Raw genomic sequence first — 22,950 nt, forward strand, 5'->3', positions numbered from 1 at the left:
TCTTCCACCACTGCATGGTGTAGACAGAATTTCTCTTCCAAGAGGCACCACATGACAAAACCGTACATAATAATGAAATGCATTTGTAGACAAAGGACTAGCTAAAATACCAACTGAAAGTGGGAAGACCAGAAACTGAAGTGTAAGATGAGGTAAGCCCTGGAGTAAGAGTCAAGAAATCCACTTTCTATCCATAATCTGTCTCGGTTTAATGTTGGTCAAGTCATTTTTTAAAAAATTCTGGGTCTTGGTTTCCTTATGATGACTTTAGATCTCTGTTCTTTGGAATTCTAGAGTGATCCAAAGGTTTCTTTGAATTCAGTTTTGTGGGTTGAGACGGGCAGCCAGACTGTGAGTCCCTCAGCTCTGCTTCAACCAGAACAGCCCCACCTTACTGTTCGGCATGTTAGCCCTGTATGTAAGGATGTTTTTTAGCTTTAGCTAAAATTTAGTGACTCTATGACCCTAAGGCCCTGCTTCCCTGAGATTTTGAAAGCTGAAACACATTCGGAAAACTTTTTCTTCCTTAAAAATCACCTGAAGTCTGACAATCTGGAAGACTAGTTCTGTCTGCTCCAGCCCTTGGTCTCTTAGATGTGCTTTTCTGAAGATCCAAACTCAACCTGCCAGTCAATACCAACTGAGCAGAGCCCCTGTTCTCCACCAGATTTCAAGAGAATATGTTCCATTCCTGTTCAGAGCTTCAGAGCAGCTTCCCCTAAGATTGCACATTAATGCAACAGCTTCCTATTTTCTTTCTTTCTTTCTTTCTTTTTTTTTTTTTTTTTGATGAGACAGGGTTTCACCATGTTGGCCAGGCTGGTCTCGAACTCCTGACCTCAGGTCATCCACCTGCCTCGGCCTCCCAAAGTGCCGGGATTACAGGCGTGAGCCACCACACCTGGCCAAGCTTCCTACTTTCTTATAAGGCTAAAGTTGCAGTAGGACTATTCCTCTGCTCTTCCTTTCCATATCATAAGTATCCATCTTCCTTCCCCTGCTTTAACTTCTCATGATTGCAGTTTTTGTTTTGTTACCACAAAGGATATCAATCATTCATCTAATGTTATAGCAATGAGGGAATTTAAGGTGAAAGGTAGAGAACATATGTTGAGAACTATTTCTGGAAACTCTAGGTGAAGAAAAATAAGGGAATTAGCATTATTCAACACCTACAATGTGCCAGGTACAGTGCTAAGTGCTTTTATATACATGAGTTAATATAAACCTCAAAATAATGCTCTAAGGAAAACATTTTAAATAATCCTGAAGTTAAATATCATGATTCCTTTTATATAAGGAAGAAGACAGATTTAGAGAAGTTAAATAAAATTTCCAAAAATGCAGCAATAGCAAGGTGGAGGTATTTGTCTCTAAAATTTCACCCTCTGTTCTGTACACCAAGTACCTCAGCAAGTAATCCAGTTCCAGATGGGATCTGCAGTCTGCCATTAAGTCTTTACCACACATAGGCTCTTATGCTAGAGCCCTTACCATATGGTCCAAAATGCCATTTTTAATGTGTATTTGATATGGAGACTCTGTTCACAATTTGAGTACTAAAGAGAGAATACCACCTCCTAGTAGATACACCAGGACCAATGTGATGCCGTCATTCTAAGGAGAGCAGTGGAACATCTCCAAAGAACCCATCTGTAGTCTTCCTTCGGCCCTTGATCTTATTCCTATTTTATTTTTTAGGGTGTTTTTTTTTCTTTGAGACTAAATCTCACTCTATCACCCAAGCTGGAGTGCAGTGGCATGATATCAGTTCATTGCAACCTCCACCTCCCAGAATCAAGCGATTCTCCTCACTCAGCACCCCAAGTAGCTGAGACTACAGGCACACACCACCACACCCAGCTAATGTGTGTGTGTGTGTGTGTGTGTGTGTGTGTGTGTGTGTGTGTGTGTTAGTAGAGACAGGGTTTCATCATGTTGCCCAGGGTGGTCTTGAACTCCAGAGCTCAGGCGATCCACCTGCTGAGGCCTCCCAGAGTGCTGGGATTACAAGCATGAGCCACCGCGCCTGGCCAATCTTTTAGGGATAATTTTAGAACAGTATACAGATATTGAGCCAAGAGTCAAAAAAGCTGGGTTGCAATTCTGGCTGTGCCATTTATCAGTTGTGTGAGGTTGGACAAATCTCTTTTTCTCCCTAGCTTTCTCTTTCCTCATTTATAAAATAAAGAAATGAGAATGATAATTGTATTAATTTCTGAGGACTGCCAGAACAAATTACTACAAACTGGGTGGCTTAAAACAACAAACATTTATTCTCACATAGATCAGGAGGCTAGCAGTTTGAAATCAAGTTCTTGACAAACTCCCCTAGAGTCTAAAGGCTCTAGAGAAGGATTCCTCCTTGCCTCTTCCAGCTTTTGGTAGCTCCATTGTTCTTTTGTGGCAGCATCACTCCAATCTCAGCCTCTAGTTTGTGGTAATGTATTATGACAGTCTTAGGAAGGTAATACATAGGTATTTGGAAATGTTTCTTCATTTGCCACAATATGATATCAAATAAAATACATCCACTTAAAAATTCAGATATGGATAGACCTATTGATCTGGAATGCTAGTGAATGTAAAGGCTTATGTCAACTTCTCTCTGCAATTCCAAGGAGGATGAGAAATAGCAGCCTTGACCTCCCACCAGCGGGAGTTTCCCTCCTTCATCCCTGGTCACTGGCCACACAAGGACCTGGCGTCTCCCAGTAAATGTGTTCCTCTACAACCTGAGCCACAAACCTCTCTCTCTTTTCTGTCTTTCCTCTTTCTACCTTCATATTTGGTTGCCAATTTTTAGTTCTTCTGCAGATATAGTTACACTTTAAATGACACACAGCCTTTAATTACTTACATGTTGACTTGAAGCAATGTCTGTTGCTCACCTTCTTGGAAATATCAGAAGACAAGAACACTTTTACTTCCTTCTCCTTCTCCCGTCCTTCTGTCTACTTAATCTGTTTATCACATTCTCATTTTTACACCATCAAGGTTTATAATGCTCCCAGAACATACCTCCTTCAAGGTAAATGGGAATGGTATCCTCTGGCCTCTCCTTGCCCATGAGGACAACCCTGTCTCCTGCTCTGTGTGGATTCCCAATTTGGCCCTAAGACTTTTCTGTTTGTATGATCAGCAAGAGGATATCAAATACTTTCCATCCTCCAATGAGCAGAACACATTCTGTGGTCAGAAGCCTTCTCATTACTTCTGATCTCAAAGGGACATCCAGAGTTGCCCAAACCCAGGCCAACCACCCATCCATTTAGCCACAGCCTGAAGACCCCAACTATGATCAACAAAATAAGACTGACTCCAGATCCCACTCTGCTAACGGCCTACCTAACACCCAGACTCTTGCAGCTGAGAGAGTGTCTTCTAAAATCCAGTCCAAAAGGCACACTAGATTTGAGGACCAGAATAGCTTGTATTTTGTAGTCTATTATAGCAAGCATAATAAACTTGTTTGTTTGAGACAGAGTCTCACTCTGTCACCCAGGCTGAAGTGCAGTGGCACGATCTCAGCTCACTGAAACCTCTGCCTCCTGGGTTTAACCGATTCTACTGCCTCAGCCTCCTGAGTAGCTGGGATTACAGGCACGTGCCACCATGCCTGGCTAATTTTTGTATTTTTAGTTGAGACGTGGCTTCCCCATGTTGACCAGGCTAGTCTTGAACTCCTGACCTCAGGTGATCCACCCACCTCGGCCTCCCAAAGTGCTGGGATTACAGGCATGAGCCACTGTGCCCAGCCGATAAACTTTTTAAAATTACTTTTTCTATTCCATATCATAGATTCGGGGGGGAAACAAGGCCCAATTTGAGTAAAAGCAACTGCATTTAGCTGGCTTGAACTTCTTCAGAGAAAGAACAACATAAAATATTCAACTCATCTGATTTTTTAATGACATTTCCTTTTCATTTATATTCAATTACACAAGTAATACATGAACAGATTCTCCCTTTTTTAAACCATCCCTTATTCTACAGATCAAGTGAAAGTACTTGTTGCTGGCCTGTACTTCCCATTCCCACTTTTGTCCCCAGGACAAAGTACTATCAGGATACTAGCATTCAGAGTGAGTAGATTCCTAGTACTGACATGAGGATCACCATCTAATTTTTAAATTTTAAAAAATGAACACAAAGTCTATTAGAGGAATGAAATGAACCTGCTTTGTAGGTACATAATATTTCTCTCTCCAGAGAGAAAAGAGGAGAGCACAGATAAGATAGGAAGATGAGAGCTACAATAAATGAGAGAAGAGAGAAACCGTCAGAAATGGCAGGGCAGAAAGATGGAAAGAGGTGGGAGTGAGAGAGAGGGGGAGGGAGGAACAGAGGAAGACACTAACAAGGAGAGTCACTCAGTTCACCTCCACTTGATTCTCCGTGGTTCATTTGGATATCCAAGTAAGTTATTTCCTACAATCATTGGCCTTTAGGAGTCTGCTTAGCTAATTAACAGTTTGCCAATTGTTTTTTGTCCTGCATTCTCCAGAGACTTTACACTGCAAAGGCAGACCACAGCAGCCCGCCTTACACTTGAGTTGTGGCCAAAGCACCATCCCCACCAGACAAAGCCAGCCCCACAGCTGACCCCGGCCTGTGAGTGTCTGCAAACTGGCTGTAAAGAACATTCTGTCTAGTTACTTCCTCAGTAACCTCTGGGGCTGGGCACTGGAGGTTTTCTGAAAGGAAGTGTCCGGTGTCTCACACAGCCATGTGCTTAGTATCTTCTGTGCAGCATTCCACTGAGCCAGTGCCCTTAAAATGAGCAAGCACTGCAGCCATCGTCGTTTATTTCCCTCAAGGCAATATCCAAGGATTAAAAAATCAGAGCCGTCTGCAGATTCCTCCCTTTACCTTGCCCTGCACTTTTTGTGCCCTTCCTCTTCCGCCTCTCCAGCCCCAAACCTCTCTCCTGATCCACAGGCCTCCTCCTGGGATGTCCACTGGGGCTGATCCTCCCCAGTTCCTTGCTGTTAATCTGTCTCCAGAAAAATTAACCTAGCCTGTGTCCCATGCCCTCTGGATTCTGGCTGCTCGTGAATCACTCTTAAATATCAGGTTTCTCCTTAGGCAATCATTTTGTTGTGATTTTATGTGTAAAAAAACCTGAGTAATTTTTTTTTTTTCTTTGAGATGGAGTCTTGCTCTGTTGCCCAGGCTAGAGTGCAGTGGCATGATTTCTGCTCACTGCAACCTCCGTCTCTCGGGTTCAAGTGATTCTCCTGCCTCAGCCTCCTGAGTAGCTGGGACTACAGGTGCCCACCACCATGCCTGGCTAATTTTTGTATTTTTGGTAGAGACGGGGTTTCCCCATACTGGCCAGGCTGGTCTCAAACTCCTGAACTTGTGATCCACGCACTTGGGCCTCCCAAAGTAATCACTGCTGGGATTACAGAGGTGAGCCACCGTGCCTGGCCAAACCTTAGTAAATGTTTTAAAATTATACTACTAACATAGCATACAGGTTTTAGACTGTTGGTTGCTTTTAAGTTTGCTTATTTTAAAAGCTAGAGAGAAGATGGTTGAGGTGATCTTGTCTCCTTCAGTAGTCACTCTGAGCCATGCCTCCTGAGGAAGTTTGCTTTAGGGGAGGCGTTGCTATGTTATACACTCTATGATGCACGAGCCCTTGCCTCGGAAGGCAAGGTTTGAACCCCAGCACTGTCTTTTGCACACTGTTACCTTCGGAAATAGATTTCATCTCCTTAACTCACTTTTTACATTTGCAAAATGGGTAAATTGTGACTACCTCACATGGATGTCATGAGATGAAATGTAAGAATGTGTGTCCCTGGCATATAGTAACCACTTCCGCCAAAGACTGAGTTATCCAATTGCAGACAGAGAACAGTTGGTGGCCTAATCAAAGGGAGATACAAAATAACAATGCCAAGACTGGAAAAGGAAGTTCATCTTAGGATTTCCAAGAGAAAAAGAAATATGACTGTATTATAATAATAGGTATATTTATTAAGCTCTTACCATGTGCCAAGCGAAGTTCTTTATATACATGACATACTTCATATACATTATTTCATTTAGTCCTCATGGCTACCAGGTGAGCACCATTATTTTCCCATTTTACAGATGAGGCACAGAGAAGTTAAGCCACTTACCTAGGAAGGGCGGTCCTAGGCAAGAAGCTGGGATTCAAATCCAAGAGGTTGGATTCCAGACCTCAGGCTCTATTATGAGAAGTACCTAAATAGAGATTGGTTTAACCAAAGCCTGAGTCCCACCTAAGGGCAAGACTGTGACACAGAGGTCACTAATCAGAATGAAAGATGGAGCCAGAGTTGAGTTGTTGGAAAGTATTTTGGTACACTTAGGTTGTTTTAAGTATATCAATCTCCATTCCATTGACTGGTTGAGTTCAGTTTCAAGTTTTCCAAATGCTTTATGGGAAAGTCACATTTTTCTCCCATTGCAGCAGGGCTGCCAGCCCAGCCATGCTTCTCAACCACCAAGTAGAAGCAAAGCCAAACTGACCCAAGAAGATGAACAGAGGGAATCCAGGCAGTTCCAACTTGGGTTCACAGCTGCAATTCTCAAAGGATGGACTAAGCCATGTCACCACTCCAGATAACACAGTCATATTACTAGTGACCTTTTGGAGGCCTCCCTAAATAGCAGGTGAAGTCCCAAAATCATTAGATTATTCCTGGCCTAAATTGTGGCCCAGAGGGAAAACCCTAAGATTTTTCCATGGAAACAAAGATCTAAATTCTGGGACTATCTGGGCCATGTTCACCCTGCACCATTTACTACAAAATGGGCTGATCCTATGGAAGCACACTACCTGTTTGTGGTCATATAGATCACCACCTGGCTTATCTGGGGCTAACCAATTAGCATGGAAATGGGACACCCAAGAACAAGAGGATAGAAAGAAGGGAAGGGTGGAAAGAAGGAAGGAGGAAAGGGTGGTAGTTTTGGAAGGAGGGAGGGAATCAGAGCTAAAGATAATACATGATATGAGTCAGTGTTCAATGTCTCTGAAGATTAGGGGAATCAAGCTTTGCCTCCAGGAGAATTAACACAGGAAAGCTAACAGAGATGTGGAAATTTAGGAAGTCAGAGGAGATATTCTTTCATTCATTCATTCATTCATTCATTGACTTGTTCATTTTTACATGAATTGACTCCAGAACAGATGCTGGAGATACAAAGATCCATGAGACTTGCCCCCATCCTCAATAGTCATTCACAGTCTAATCAGAAAGAGAGCCTTGCATTTGGAATACAATATAGAGTAATAATAGCTCTGTGTTCAGCCTGCACAAAATACTCTGTATGCATGGTCATATATCCCTTGAAACAACTTTATGAGGAACGTACTACTATAGTCTCCATTTGACAGATAAGGAAACTGAGGCTTAGGGAGGTCAAATAACTTGCCCAAGTAAAACAACTAGTAAGTAGCTGAACCACAAAACAGAGATTCATGCAGAAAGCTGTACGACAGAAGAATCCAGGACTACATCTGACTCGAAGGAACCAGAGAAGGCTTCCAAAGAAGGCAGCATTTTAAATGGGTTTTGAAGGATGTATAGGAGCTATAGAGGCAGAGAAGAGGAAAAAAGTCATTTCAAACAGAAAGAACAGGTTGTGCGTTTAAAGGTGAATTGAGAGGTGAGGAAAGCATGTTCAGGAAAAGACAAGACATTTGTGGCCCTGGGAGCTGAGATATGCCCTGGGGAAGGCTGGAGATGATGTCAAAGATAAAGATTGGACAATAATGCCCATTGAGCCAGGAGCCCCCTTTCTGGATTCCCTGCTTCCACTCTTGAGTAGAGTGATCTTTTTAAAATGTTCATCAAATCAGGCCCCCCTCTTATTAAACATTTCAAAGGTTTTCTGTTCTACTTAAAACCTAAAACGCTTCTTTTGTATGCAAGGCCTAAACAGCCTGCCTTTATCCTGTAGACAAAGGGGAGATGGGAGGAGGAGCTAACTCACAAAGACAGTGGTTATGTCTGCTCTACACACACACATCCCTACTGCCCCGCACGGTGCCCAGCACATAGTAGGTCCTCAGTAGGGTGTTCAATGAATGAACAAATCACTAATGAATGACAGCCCTAAGCAGGGATTTTTCACCAAAGCTTCCTCACACCTTGGAATGCATTTGGGGGCCCAACACAAAGGTTTCCAACTTCAACAGCAAAATGTAGAGTTACTTCTTACCTCCCACACAATGTAGAGTTACTTCTTGCTCATTTCCAGTGGGTTTCTGTCTTTCTCCACAGCCTGACTCCTTCTCAAAATCTCTCTATTCCCTTCCAAATATACATTCTAAATATTTACAGAAGCTTGTTATTCCCCTCTGAGCTGGCCTAGAGTTCTCCTGATATTTCAAAGAATTTCCAAGAATAGGGAAATCTCCTGATATTTCAGAGAATATCCCAAGAATAGAGAAAGTTCCATCTGACAAATAGATGCTCAGTAAAATCTGGTGAGTGAATGGATTAATGCAAAAACTAATTATCATGCTGTTCATGGCAAGGGATATGATAATTTTTTCAAGTCCAACTCTGGAGCACCCTCAATTCCACGTCACATGATTAGGAAAAGGGCCCAGGTGGCATTCAGTAGACATAGACTACACAACCCCAGCCCTCAGGCACATCAGTGCCCTCTCTAGGCTCACTCTCACCAACTTTAGAATTGAATTACATCAGTCATTTCCAGATGGTGATCTGCAGAATTCCTTTAAGGACCACCTGTGGGATTTGAGGAACGAAAACTACACTCTTCTAATCTCCCTCTTTAACCCAAGCATCTGATTGCTTTCATCTGTTTTACATACTTAGCTTCTGTGCACAACTTCCTTTGATTAAAGAATTCCTTGCCTTTATAGTAGTGCATGATATCTAAGGATGATGTAAAATACTGGGTGTTAGCTAAGGTTTTACTAAACTTAAAGCCTTTATGCTTCCATAATTCCACTTTATTGATGTAGGAAGACACATGATAGACTTACTTTCAAGGTGGATAGAAGGGATGTGACCTAGCCAAGGCTACAGCATTTCTCTATGGCACCACTGCCATGACAACCATCAGTTTGAATGCCTTATGGGTGCATCCTACGGGTTATGCACTGGCCCCAAGCCATAACCCCTAGGACTCTAGAGCCAGCAGCAACCACAAAACACTGAATTAATAATGAGTGAGATCTCTGTTCACGTAGCTGCCACAGGCTAAATAAGTTGAGAGGGTATTGTAAAACCCAAGATGAGATCACTGAGCCTCTGGTATCAAAAAGGTGTATTTCATAGAATGTTTAGTTGGACGAGAGCTTAAAGAGCATGGAAATGATCTGGTATCATGGAAATAGCCCTGCAACTACAGTCAAAGACCGGAATTTAGACCCCAGTTCTGCCATTTGCTGACTAATGACTTTGGGCAAAATACTTAACTTTCCTGAGAGTTAGTTTCCTCATCTATAAAGTGGGGTAATATAACCCACCTTGCAGGATACTGGTAGGATTCATTGAAATAAATTGTAGGAGAACATTTGGCTCAGTGCTAAGCCTATATAAACACTCCACAAGGGCACAGAGAGGGAATGACTTGCCTAGGATCTCCTCCTGGAAATCACACAACAATTCCATTAGTATCATGTGGCCCACAGGCAGCTGGTGGGCACAACCAGACTGGCTCAGCATTGCCATGGTCCAAGAGGCTTCTGGTGCCCAGGGAACCAGCAGGGTCCCCTGAGCATTCCTCGTCAGCTCCCAACACTTCCCTCCAGGCACCAGCATGCAGGGCAAGGTCCTGGAGGGGGCGCCGAAACACCACTCGAGATCCTCACTCTCAGGCATTCAATATAGACGACACATTAAGACCTGTTTACATGGAACTGCTGTTTATAATTATTGTTCCCTATGGGATATTCCCCACTGCTTCCTCCAATCCTCTTTTAAACTGCTCAACTAATAGAGTTTTCCTGGCTTCCCCAGGGAGACATTCACAGATGCTAATAGAGACATAATTCAAAAATTGCTTGATATACATGCCCTCAATTTTCCCCAAGAACCACCTAAGTAAAGAGCCCCAGACATGCAACACACTCATTGGCCAGATGCAATTTAACATACGTGGGATTAAATATACAGGCTACTACAGCCAGGTTGTCATCAAGCAGCAGCAGGCACAGCATTTTATCCTAAGGTACCACCGTGGCCAAATGCAACAGGAAAGAAGCAGGCTGCTGGGTGGGACCCCTGGAAGATCCCCTCCTCTGTAATTTCCACTCCAAGCTTTTCCCAAGCCTTTTCAGGCAAAGCGGGGAGTTTTGAAAATAAATCCCCCACGGCCTGGAGAAGCAAAGAATCAATGCCGAGCAGCTCCGGAAATAATAGCTTCCATCTCTCTGATATATAAAGAGGATAAGGAAGGCAGAAAGAAGGGGCATGATGTTACAAGATTGCAACAATACATTGCAACATTACATTACAGAATTACAGAAAGCAAGATCTAGCTTCAGATGCCAGTTCATGCACTTACTCCCTGTGTGACCCTGGGAATCACTTAGGCTGTCTGAGACTTAGCTTGTCTGATGACAAACTGGGGATACTAATATCACCTCCCAGGATTGTTGGGAAGGTAAATGGAGATTGACAAATGTGAACACCCTTAGTATGTCTTTACATAGTAGGTATTCAATAAACTCTTCTATATATCTTCTCTTTCTGAAAATCTGAATATGAGGAGCATGGATATGCTTATATGCTGGTTGAACAAATGCATGAATGTTGAGCAAATCATAAAATACTAAAATTAGAAGACTAAAAGGAGTAAACTAGGACCGATTAAAAGAAGTTTGCCTTCCCCAAAACTCATAAACTTAATGAAACTTGCTATCTCCAGAGGAAATTAATGTAAATTTAAAATAGCATAGGTTTGAGATGACTTTAGAGGAGTTTCTGGAGAATAGATCCATCACTGGTTAATAAACTAAAAGTATAGAGAGAACTGCCCAAGGTTACACGAGTAGAAATTTGGTGTCCCCACCACTCCTTTTTATTGCACATGGAATTGACACCCAGGGAATGGAAATGCACAGCCCAGAATTGGGGATGTGGTCTGGGAACCCAGGTCTCCCATCCCACTCCCTCGCCCTCTCACCCCCTCCGGCTGGTCAGTGTTCTTTGTCCTGTGCTGGCATCCCTGGGGATGGGTCAGCCCCCATCCCCCCGACACACACACACATTGTCCCTTCAAGATGGAGCCAGGCTGACACCATGTAGAATGACCTGGAAGCCCCCACTCAGTCTACCAGCGCTCCCTCCTCATACAGGAATAGATGGGAGGGAAATGAAATAAGCTGCCATCTGCTGTGCATCCTCTGTGTGCCATGCTCTGGGTACCCATCTAATCCTTGTGAAGACCCTGAGAAGTGTGTTCTTCACAGACTAGGCAACACCAGAAGGCAGGTGAAGAACGTGAAGAAGCTACAGAGTGTACGGGTGACAGGTATGACAGCCAAGCAATTCAAACTCCCTGAGTCTAGGACCCAGCTCTTCCCACGCCTCTGCCTTTACCGAATCAAACACCTGAGCACGGAAGGCCCTCCATCAACATGAACTGCTTTGAATTGACACGAACAAGCTTCAATCAAACTATAAATGCTGAGATTTTTCAATTATAGAAAGTATTTGAAAGACCCCATAAAATCCCGTCATATCACGTGAGCTGCATTTACTGCAGCAGACACTTTTTATCTCGGGCTTGGAGGAAGGATTAGCAAGAAGAAAGTGGAGGGGGTCTGAGGAAGGGCTGGCAGCCTAGAGGAGGACAGCAGCAAGAAGCAGGCTGGAGGCAGTTCTGTGCTGCCGGCCTTCATCGGTGTGGCCTTTGGACAGCGCCTTAGCAGGAACGTGGTGGAGAGCAGCCCCGTTCACTCCTGAGGAGAGCCTCAAACTCTTCAGGCAGATCTAGCCTAGGTGAGAATCTTGGCCTGGCCCCTCCGGGATGACAGGTGCCATTGCCCAAGAATAGGGAAAAGGCTGAAGTGCTCCAGCCAAAGACCTCAATTTATCTTCAGGACAATTTTCACTGGAAACCTTGCCTCACCACTGCCCACTTATTCAGAAGTAATTAGAATGCTAATCTATAAGAAAGATGACTATTAAAAATAAATTAATAATAGATAATACATTTTGGCTTACAATTTTGAATAATATAGCCATCCCATCTTAAAGTAAAAATTCATATATTTTTAATAAGCCTGAGACGTGTTTTCCAATGAACCACAGATGGTTCATTTTTATTATCCTATAAAGAGACATTATGGGCAAATGTTTTTTAAAATAGTAAAACAGAACCTTAGAGCAGCTCTCTTTTGGAGATCTCTAAGCACTTTCTAAGCATCAGGACCCCCTCCTGTCATCACAGAGATTGAAATGAGGAGATGGTCTCTGTCACCCCCTCACTCACCAGTGAGCCCCAGACCTTCATCCCTGATCAGATGGAAGCAGTGTGGCATGATTACAGTTCATATTCCAACTCTGCCACTCAATGTCTAATAGCCAAGCCCTAATAATACAGAAAATGTAAATTTAAAAAATAATCTTCCTGAGGTTGGTTATGAAATGCATTCAACACAGCACCATCCACAGAGAGGTTCTTTTTAATTGCTCTTTTCTTTCCTCTCGACACCCAGAATCACAAAGAATGCCTGAAAGCATCACACATATATGTCTGTGACCATAACACGGCATTGCACATACAAAGGAAATAAATATGTGTTGCCCATGTGACAAAGGTCCATGAGCCCTGTCCACAAAATCTGTTGAGTTTAAAGAACAAATAATTCTGAAAAATATTCCAGGAGATTAAATTTGTAGAACTCAAGGGCAATAAACTAGCTGCTTTCCAAGGACTGGTCATAGCATTATTGACTTACAGTAGCCAAAGATAAGTCAGTATTAATCAAACCCATTCTCTAGAACAATCTCATCATCACTGGGGCCAGGGCAGAGAAGTGTGACACAGCTCTCTCCAGCCTTCCCCACTTCACAGCATGGTTCCACCATCCACCCAATTGCTAAAGCCTGGATAGTCTTTCTTGTCACCTCCCAATCCCCTTCTCTAATACCCATCCCCCGGCCACCCAACATCAGCAAGTCTGGTGGTTTCTCTCCGTCACAGAGATTCAAGATCTGCCCCCTCATCTGTCTCTTTCAAAGTTAACATCATCTCTCATCCAGACAGTTGCAACACTCTCCTAGCAGGTCCATCTGCATCTATTTTTTAATTAAATTTTTAAAAATAAAAACATTCCTCTAAATATAATCTGCTCCAGAACCCAGATTAAAAAAGAAAGAGAAGGGGGAAAGAAGATTAGGGCATCCCAGAAGCCCCCTATTTGCCCCATTTGATTCATTACTCCCCATAGGTAACTGCTATCCTGACTTCTAGCCACACTGGTTAATTTCCTTTGATTTTGCACTGTATATTCATCCATGCTGTTGGGCACTGTCATATTGATTCATTCACATTGCTGTGTAACATTTCATTGTGTGAATATTTTAACATCCATTTTACTGTTGAACACTTGGGTAAACTTCTGGTTTGAGGCAATTATAAACTCGACACTTCTGCTTCCCATTGCTTTAAAGATAAGAGCCCAAGTCCTTGTCAGACAGGCGAAAGGTCCACCCAGTTTGCATCCTAGGCCGGGCGCGGTGGCTTACGCCTGTAATCCCAGCACTTTGGGAGGCCAAGGCAGGTGGATCATGAGGTCAGGAGATCGAGACCATCCTGGCCAACATGGTGAAACCCCGTCTCTACTAAAAATACAAAAATTAGCTGGGCGTAGTGGCATGTGCCTGTAATCCCAGCTACTTGGAAGGCTGTGGCAGGAGAATTGCTTGAACCAGGGATTCAAAGGTTGCAGTGAACCAAGATTGCACCACTGCACTCCAGCCTGGGACAGAGCGAGACTCTGTCTCAAAAAAAAAAAAAAAAAAGCCAGGCTTTTTCTGATCTCATAATCCTTGCGCATGCTGTTCCCTCTTCCTGAAACTGCTTTCCTACCACTGCTCACCTTTATGCGTCACCTCGTAATGTTCATAGACTCTCCTTCCTTCCTAACTCAAAAGACGTTCCTTCTGGTTTTTCCTTCACACACTTCCCTCACTCTTTTCCTTCACTGCGCTAAAGATGATTTCTAATTGCATAGTCATTGATGTCAGTACTTGTTTATCGTGTCATTCCTGCTGAACAAAAGATGGGCCTGACTTATTTGAGACCATGTTGCTGGTGCCTGGACCTAAGCCTGGCACAGAGTAGGAGCTCAATAAATATTTGTTAAATGAGTGGCTGAATGGCCATACTCTCAAAGGACCCACAGTCTAGGAGAGACAGAAGAATCTTTGTCTTTTTGTCTTGCAGTGGGATAGATGCTGCAGGGAGGGGTCTTGTCACATTGGTACTGTCTGGGGAAGACAGAAAAACTTCAGTTTCAGAGGAAGTAGCCCTTGAAACGAGACTTGAGAGAGGGCCACACATTGCACAACTCCATGGGCACCATGCACATTGTAATCCAGATAAATAGAGCCCCCTGGAGGTATGTGAGGCATGGGATAGATTTAGAGAAACCCAGGAAATAACCCCTTCAGGCACCTGACATGCAAAGATGTGGAAGTGTCAACCAGGAAGTCATGTTGGGGGAACAGCAAGTATTTACAGAAAGTGACTGTGTGTGTCTGTGTAGCAGGGTGACTTTGTATAGGAGAGATAAAACCTGTGAGCTAATCAAGGAGAAGATCATAAAAGACCTTCATAAAGAGCACGGCCTTTTTCCTGCAAGCAGTGAGGAGCCATTGAAGGCTTTAGCATAAGGACAGCCAGATGTACTTCCCTAGAATGCACATTTCCTTCTGCTCCAGAACTTCTGCACAGGAGGCTCCTAAAAGCTCTCCCCATCCTCCCTGTACACATAGAATCTGCCTCTCTCTCTCTGTCTGTCTCTCTCCTCCTCCACCTCCTCCTCCTCCTCCATCTCTTCCTCCTCCTCCTCTCCCTCTCTCTCGCTGTCTCACACACACATACACACACACTCCTTCCTTCCTATCTAGTCAGCTGCCACTCCTTGGGATTTCAGGCTCACCGTCACTCCTCAGGGAAGCCTGCCCTGAATGCCTGCACTACACCAGGGCCCCTCTCCCCCACCCCCATCCCGGAGCACCAAATAGCTCTCCCTTGCAGCACTTCTCACAGCTGTCATTTTATGTTTGTGTCTGTGATTCTTAGGTTAAGTCCCTCATGCACCAAATCATAAGATCTGGGAACAAGGACCACACCTGTCCTGCTCATCACTGTAATCATCACACTGCCTTCCAAAATGCCTTGCATATATTAAATACTTAGTAGTTATGTGTTCCATGAATGACTCTTTAAGAGATCTTCTAGCTGTTCTTGCAGAGAACCCATTGGTAAGGTTGAGCCTACAGGCTGACACTTTGCACTAGCCTCAGGAAGAGACAGTGAGTACATGAAATTGAGTCCCCCAGAGGTTAATGCCCAGTGCTCCAGCTAGGAAACGTCCAAGGAGGCATTTTGAACCCCATCTGTCTGGCTGCAGAGCCCATCCCTCTAATGCATTCAGGGGTCCTAGCTCCTTGAGGATGCCACTGTGCCGTGAACTTCTTTCTGATTCTCATGGCTCCCAGCACGGCATCCACACTCAGAAGATGCAAGATGAATGTTTGCAGATAATGAACATAAAGCTCTCAGGAACCCTCATCTCCTGAGAATCTGCTTTGGCCCCCACAGCAGGTCTGGGTGTGGACCTTCCCCAGTGGCCTTGGGACCAACCAGTTTTTACAAATTATCAACATCTCCCCATTAGCTGTTGCAATATTAAATTGTGTGACTGGAAATGAATGAATAATCCCATGGGCAAGTGAGGGAGACCAAGCAGCAGGGATTTAATAACAAGTCCTGCCCTTTCTCCAAGCAGAAGTTCTTCCTAATTAAATATTAAAAATCTATCCATATAAGCTAGAGCAAAAAATTGCATTTTCAGCAGTGCAGCTTTGAGATGCTGCCTCAGAAGACCCAAGAGCTGTGGGAATGCCCTCTCCAGGACCTAGAAGAGGGGGCCAGAAAACCGCCATGTGATAAGCACTGCTGGGTACCCAGGTATCACAGGCCTTGCCACATTCACATTCAATCCTCATGGGGACAATGAGACAGGGGTTAGATCACAGCCACTGTCTAAATGAGCAAACTGAGGCTTAGAGAAGGATAGTGACTTACCCAAGGCCACCAGATATCAAGTGACAAAGTTGGGATCTTAACCCAGTTCTGTGTGGCTATAAAGTTCATGGAATGTAATGCTGCAGTTAAGAACATGAGATCACACCACTGCACTCCAGCCTGGGCAACAGAGCAAGACTCTGTCAAAAGAAAGAGGAAGGGAAGGGAAGGCAAGAGAAGGCGAGGGGAGGGGAGGGGAGGCAAGGGAGGGGAGGTTAGGGGAGGGGAAGGGAGGGGAGGGAGAAGGAGGGAAGGGGAGGGAAGAGAAAGGAAGGGAAGGGAGGGGAGGGGAGGCGAGGGCAGGGAAAAGAAGGAGGGAGGGAGGGGAGGAAGGAAGGCAGGCTTGACTGTAGCTTAGGAAGGAAGGAAGGAAAGAAGGAAGGAAAGAAGGAAGGAAGGAAGGAAGGCTTGGCTGTAGCTTAGGAAGGAAGGGGAAAACCCTTGGCTGTAGCTTAGAATTAGCACCCACACTCGAGGTGAGGCAATGATATAAGGCAGGTATACGAGGGAGTGGGAATTGGGGGACCACCTAAAATTATGCCTTCCCATCCCTGAGAGCATGCGCATAGCTATCAGCTATAAAGCTGCTTGACTGCAGTGTGGTATGGGCTTCACCTGGCACTCATGTTGCTCCCATTTGGCCCCTTTTGTTTTGGTGTTGCCCTGTGCAAGGGCCACAGGGACCTGGGACCTCTGTCTACTTGCACTTTCACCATCTGTATAAGTAATATAAACTGCCTGATCTAAAAAAAAAAAAAAAAAAAAAAGAACATGAGCTTTGGCATCAAGCAGACCTGTATTTGAGCCCCACCTCTGCTGTTTATTAACTGTGGCCCTGGGCAGATGACCTTACATCCTTAAGTCTCTAGTTCTTTGTCTTTAAAAGGGTGGCAGAATGTACCTCATTGGTTTTAGGAAGGTCACATGAGATAGTGCACATGAAGCCTTAGGCATGGGAAAATGCTTCTAAAATGTCAGCTGCCATTCTGATCACTGCAAGACCCCCATCCCCAATACTCCCAATTGTACCACCTCACCCCACTCACCAGTGTCTCAGAAATGCCTCCTCCAGAAGGAAGGCATCCTGTCTAACCCACTGCTTCTAGCCAAGCTGTCTTTCTTCACAAGGTAGAAAAGGATTGTTAGTCATTGTTTAATATTTATTGAGTATATACCGCCACACCAATTGCACTGCCATTCATTATCTTATTTAAATCTGACAAGAGCCTTGTAAAGCAGGGATTACTCCCACCATTTCCCAGATGTTGAAACTGAAATTGATAAACACGACATGTTGCCATGGCTACATGAAGATCTCCAAGCCAGAGGATCTCCACCCTCACCTTCCTAGCTTCCCAGACCTCTCTGCAGAAAAGGGACCGACTTCCAAGGCAGCCCTGGGCTCTGGGCTCCACCCCTTCCACATCCATCCCAGGGCCGCTGAGGACTGAAGAGTTCTCCATGTTTGCCCTTTAAAGTGACTTAAAAATAATCTTTATGAATTTCTTCATATACAAAATTTGTACTTACTCATTGCAGCAAATTTAGAAAATACACATAAGCAAAAAAGAATGTAACAGCCATCCATAACCCTAACTCTCAGAGATTACCACTATTAAAATGTTTATTATCTAAGAGAGAGATGATACAGACAAAGATGAGACAGACTGACCCAGAGAAGATGGGTACATGATAGATATTTTCTGTTTTGTAACCCTTGCTTTTTCTTGCACTTCTAGGAATTTTTCTGAGAACTAATCTGAAATCTGCACAGGGTCCCCACGTCTCTGATCCTCATCCCATTGCCTCCCACCTTCTTGAACTTTGCTTCAATAATTATCACACCTCCTTTGCATGTTTAATCTTCCCCCTTTTAATGACAACTACCAAGACTTGTTTCCTAGTGCAGAGTCATGAGGTAACTAAAATAGGAATAAAGGAGAAAGTTACTGATCAGCTAGAAAAAAAGTCTTGGCTAGGTGCGGTGGCTCATGCCTGTAATCCCAGCACTATGGGAGGCCAAGATGGGCAGATCATGAGGTCAGGAGTTCAAGACCAGCCTGGCCAATATGGTGAAACCCTATCTCTACTAAAAATACAAAAATTAGCCAGGCATGGTGGCACGCACCTATAGTCCCAGCTACTTGGGAGGCTGAGGCAGAAGAATTGCTTGAACCTGGGAGACAGTGGTTGTGGTGAGCCGAGATCACACCACTACACTCCAGCCTAGGTGACAGAGCTAGACTCTGTCAAAAAAAAAAAAAAAAAGTCTTAGTCCCAGGAGATTTTCTCCAGCCTTATCAAATTCTTGATACTGTAGAGTCAGTTCTGAAGCTGAGTCCAACTCAGCCCTTGGCTTTCTAAAGGGGAATTGCCAGGCCCCCTGGTATTCCAGCTGAAACCTCAAACATCCCAAATTGCAGGCTCTATTAACTGATAAGGAGAAACCGACTTCCTTCCCCTTCCCATCACTTGTAGGGAGTCTAGGGTCTCAGGCCTATGTCACAGGCCCTCAATTGCCATGAGCCAGCAAGGAGAGGAAGGACACAAAGCCAGCAGGTAGAGAGCTGGCCCCGCAGAGCCATACTCTGTGAAGCCCCAGCAAATGGGAGGGACCAAGTTTGTTTCGGTTTTCCTAAAAATAACAAGAAGACTGTATTTTCTTTGCTGTTGGCTGTCTCTAAAACTGTTAACATGGGTTCCCAGCCTGGCACAATGTGGTCTATGCCTGCCTCCCACTCCTCTGAGCCTTGTTCCCTTCATCCCAGCCTCCAGACACACCTGTCTCCTCTCATCTCTAGAGCAGGCCTAACTTCTTCTCCTGCGGGCTCCTTGTAGAGGATGTTCCCTCTGCCCAGAACGCTCTCTCTCTCACTCCTCACCTGTTGGTCCCCTTCTCCTCCTTCTGGGCTCAGTGTCAAGGCCACCACAGAGAAGCCTTGCGGTTGTGGTAACCCATGCATTTCCTCCATCGTACTTTGCTCAACTGTAATCAAACATTATTTTTAAAAAATCATTCCAGCCTGGGAAACAGTGAGAAACCCATTTCTACAAAATAAAAAATAAAAATTAGCTGGGCATTGTGGCATGTGCCTGTGGTCCCTGCTACTCAAGAGGCTGAGATGAAAGGATCACTTGAGCCTGGGAGGTTGAGGCTGTGGTAAGCCATGATTGCCCCATTGCACTCCACTCTAGGCAACAGAGACCCTGTCTCAAAAAAATGTTATTCATTTAATATCTGTTGCCACCACAGGACTGATCCCTCCGTAAGGGCAGAGACTGTGCATGCGTGGAACTGTGATTTATAAGCACTGGCTCTGGAGCCAGGTTGCCTGAGCACGGAGCCAGCTGTGCCCTGCAGGACACCTGTGGCACACTTCACTCCTGGGACACATGAGACATGCACACAATAGAATGTTCACATTTTACTAGCCAGTGCCAGTCACAAAGTCCTACCTAATTTCAAAGGGGTAGAAGGTACACCCAACATGCCTCAGGAAGGAGGAGGACCAGAAATTGTTGGTGACAAGCACAAATGACCACCCCAATACAATATTTTGTTTGGAAAGCATTTTATTCCACAAAAACAACATTACAATAAACACAACAACAAAACACTGGTTGCAGTAGAACCAACTTTCCAGACCTATCTGCACAGCACAACCATTATCCCACTCAAAATGTCATGTTTTTACCCAAAACATTAAAATTTTAAAAGCAATTCCAACCCATAGCTTAAAAAATATTCCAACCAGTAATAAAAGGAAAAGCGTGCCTCCTCCTCCCAACTTCCCTACCCCACAATCCCAAGACATTATCCTTATAGGTGAAAAGGGTTTCAGGATTTGAGATGCAGGCTGGGAGGTCTGAGAAAGCTTCCCATACAAGACATGACTTCAAACTCTTTCTTGCATGTGATATTTAATTTTCAAAGACTCCTCTGATCCAACTTAAGCTTTATGGTAAATCACCTTGGGACTTAAATGATGAGAAGCACTGTTATCTCACAGTGAGAAATTCAGAAGGACTGGGAGTTCCAAGTCAGAGCTCTGATCTGGAAAGTTCCATCAAAGCATCACTCCAGGCTTAGCGGTCACCACCCACCACCCACCACCTGCTAATGTATTCACAAACTAACTCAGCTAATTAATCCCAGCTCATTCATCCTCTCAAACTATGCAAGTCTTCCAGCTGGCCCTCCGGCTTGCTGCCCTGGCTAATGGAGTGTTATGTGGGCTCTCTGTAGGTTGCACCTTACTTGCAGCCAAGCAAAGGCACTCATTAGGAAGCTGAGCCCCAGGGCTCCCCCATGAGTGGGGAGGAAACTCATGAGTGCCTTCTATATGCCAGCGCTCTATCTGCAGGGGTTCTTTTGATAGCAGCAGACTGAGAGATGATGTTACTCTCCCCTCTTTCCTGTTGTTGACAACTGAGACTCAGAAGATGGAAGTGACTTGCTCAGGTCCACCACCTCTTCAGCTGCGGAGCTGCGACAGGAGCCTTTGTTTGACTTCAAAGCTCACCATCACTCCTCTCTCACTGATGCTCAAGTGGGCTATCACCTCGCCTTTCCAGAGCCTTCCTTCACTATCCTAAAACAGCACCTCCCGAAATCACCACTAAAGAACTTATTCATGTAACCAAACACCACCGGTTCCCCTAAAAACCTATGGAAATAAAAATTAAAAATAAAAGCAGTGCCTCCCATGACCCATGTCCCTCCAGTCCCATAACTCTGCTCTATTTCCATTCACAGTTCCATCCCCACCTTTATGTCTTTTGTTCACTGCTTTATCCCCAGTGCCTAGAAGTGTGCTTGGCACCTAGTAGGCACTCAGTAACTATTTGTCGAATGAGTTAATAGGGTTGTGAAAAGAATGCTAGATTACTGGAAGCATTCATCTGAGTTTAATTCTGCTATGCTGGGAATCCAGTGTGCAGCCTTGGATGAGGCCAGTTCCCTCCCTGGGCCCCAGTAGCCACATCTGTACATTTAGAAGGCAGGAGAAAAGCCACATGTTCTGTGACTTATGCAACTTGTTGCCCAGAGTGGAGGCTGCTTTGATGCTCAGAAAAAAGAAACAAACATGGAAATGCTAAATGGGTGGCAGAGAGCTCGAGGGAGGAAGGAGATGGGGAGGGTACTTTTGAAACAATTTGGTGTCTTCCCTCCTCCCACCTCAGTACCAATTCTCAAGTACGGAAAGTGAAGGAGACTTGTATTAGTGGAGTTTGGTCCCTGACTTGTTATAGAGACACAATTACAAAGATACAAGAGTGGGCCCAGCAGAGACCTTTAGGGTGGTCCCTTGAGGTTCCAAAGCATCTGCCCATCAAGCAGATGATGTGATTAGTCTCTGTGACCTCAAGGATGCCTCCTGAAATTGCTGATTCAATTTCTCCTAATAAAATAGGAACAATAATTAGCTAATAAGAAATCAACAATGAAAGCTATGAGAGAATTAAGTGAGATCATGTAAGCAAAGTACATGTCACAGTGCTCTGCAAATAGGCAGTGCTCAGAAGTGTCACCTTTTCTCTTTCTTCTCTGAGCTTCAGTCTTCTCTTCTGTAAAATGGGAATAATATTATGCATACCTCACAGGAGTTAAGCAATGTGAAAGTACTCTGTAAAGTATAAGGCTGAAATGCACCGGGCTCAGAACCTATAGGTCTGTTCCATTCTCAACACACGTGATATTAGCAGCACAGTACATTTAAGGACACAGCTTGATTCTTTAATCACAGGGCATCCTGTCTTCACCACGTTGCTTGGGACCCCCAAAAATGAAGTTCTGTCATGTCTCTAGACCACCACAAAACACATAAAAGTCACTTAGGAAAACATGGCAGGAGGCAGAGGAAAGGAATTGTTGAACAGGGACTGCAGATTCAGGTATATAAATGAGTGATGATGACTCTAACAAACAGCTCTTAGTCTTAGTGTTGGAAATGTAATAGGGAGTAGAGGGGACTGCGGTTTAATTGTTGCCATGTGGGAATGTGGGCCTGGCATGGCCATAATTTCAGATTTCTAAAGGAAAGCCAAAAGTTCATATTTTTATGTGAAATAAATGTTGATAAAGTTCACACTTAAATGAAGTGAAACAGACCAGGGCTGGTGGTTTACACCTGTAATTCCAGTGCTTTAAGAGGCCGAGGCAGGAGGATCACTTGAGGCCAGGAGTTCAAGGCCAGTCTGGGCAACACAGTGAGACCCCGTCTCTACCAAAAAAAAAAAATTAATTTAAAAAATAAAAGAAGCAAAACAACAGTACCCCGTGGGCTTCCAGATTGTGATTTCTGAACTAAACTCTCAGATTACAAAATTACCCACTAAATTAGCCAAATACTTTCCAGATATTCCCTGGGCCACTGTCTCGGGACTCTTAATATATTTTCCAATTAGTTCCTTTTAGTGCTACACACTTTTAGCAAATAATGAGCACTTACTAGTCACTTTCTATGTGCAAAGCAGATATTAGACATCACAGAGGGAGTGAGACACCGAAAACGAAAATAAAACAAAAATAAGCACAAGACACAATCTCCCCCTACCCCACCCTTGTATATGAAAACTGTGACACCCAAAGGTAGATTTTGATACCTGCCGGGTGATTGCTAGAGATGATAAGTACTTTGGGAATTTGGACAGAGAGAGCTT

General features: G+C 44.2%; 1 protein-coding gene across 2 annotated transcripts in view; it reads left to right on the forward strand.

Moving 5' to 3' along the window:
- KCNIP1 (potassium voltage-gated channel interacting protein 1) overlaps positions 1-22,950 on the forward strand; it is a 235,320-nt gene that overhangs the window by 179,761 nt on the left and 32,609 nt on the right. The window lies entirely within an intron of this gene.

Source organism: Pongo abelii, chromosome 4 (assembly GCF_028885655.2).
Source record: "Pongo abelii isolate AG06213 chromosome 4, NHGRI_mPonAbe1-v2.0_pri, whole genome shotgun sequence".
NCBI classification, from domain to species: Eukaryota; Metazoa; Chordata; class Mammalia; order Primates; family Hominidae; genus Pongo; species Pongo abelii.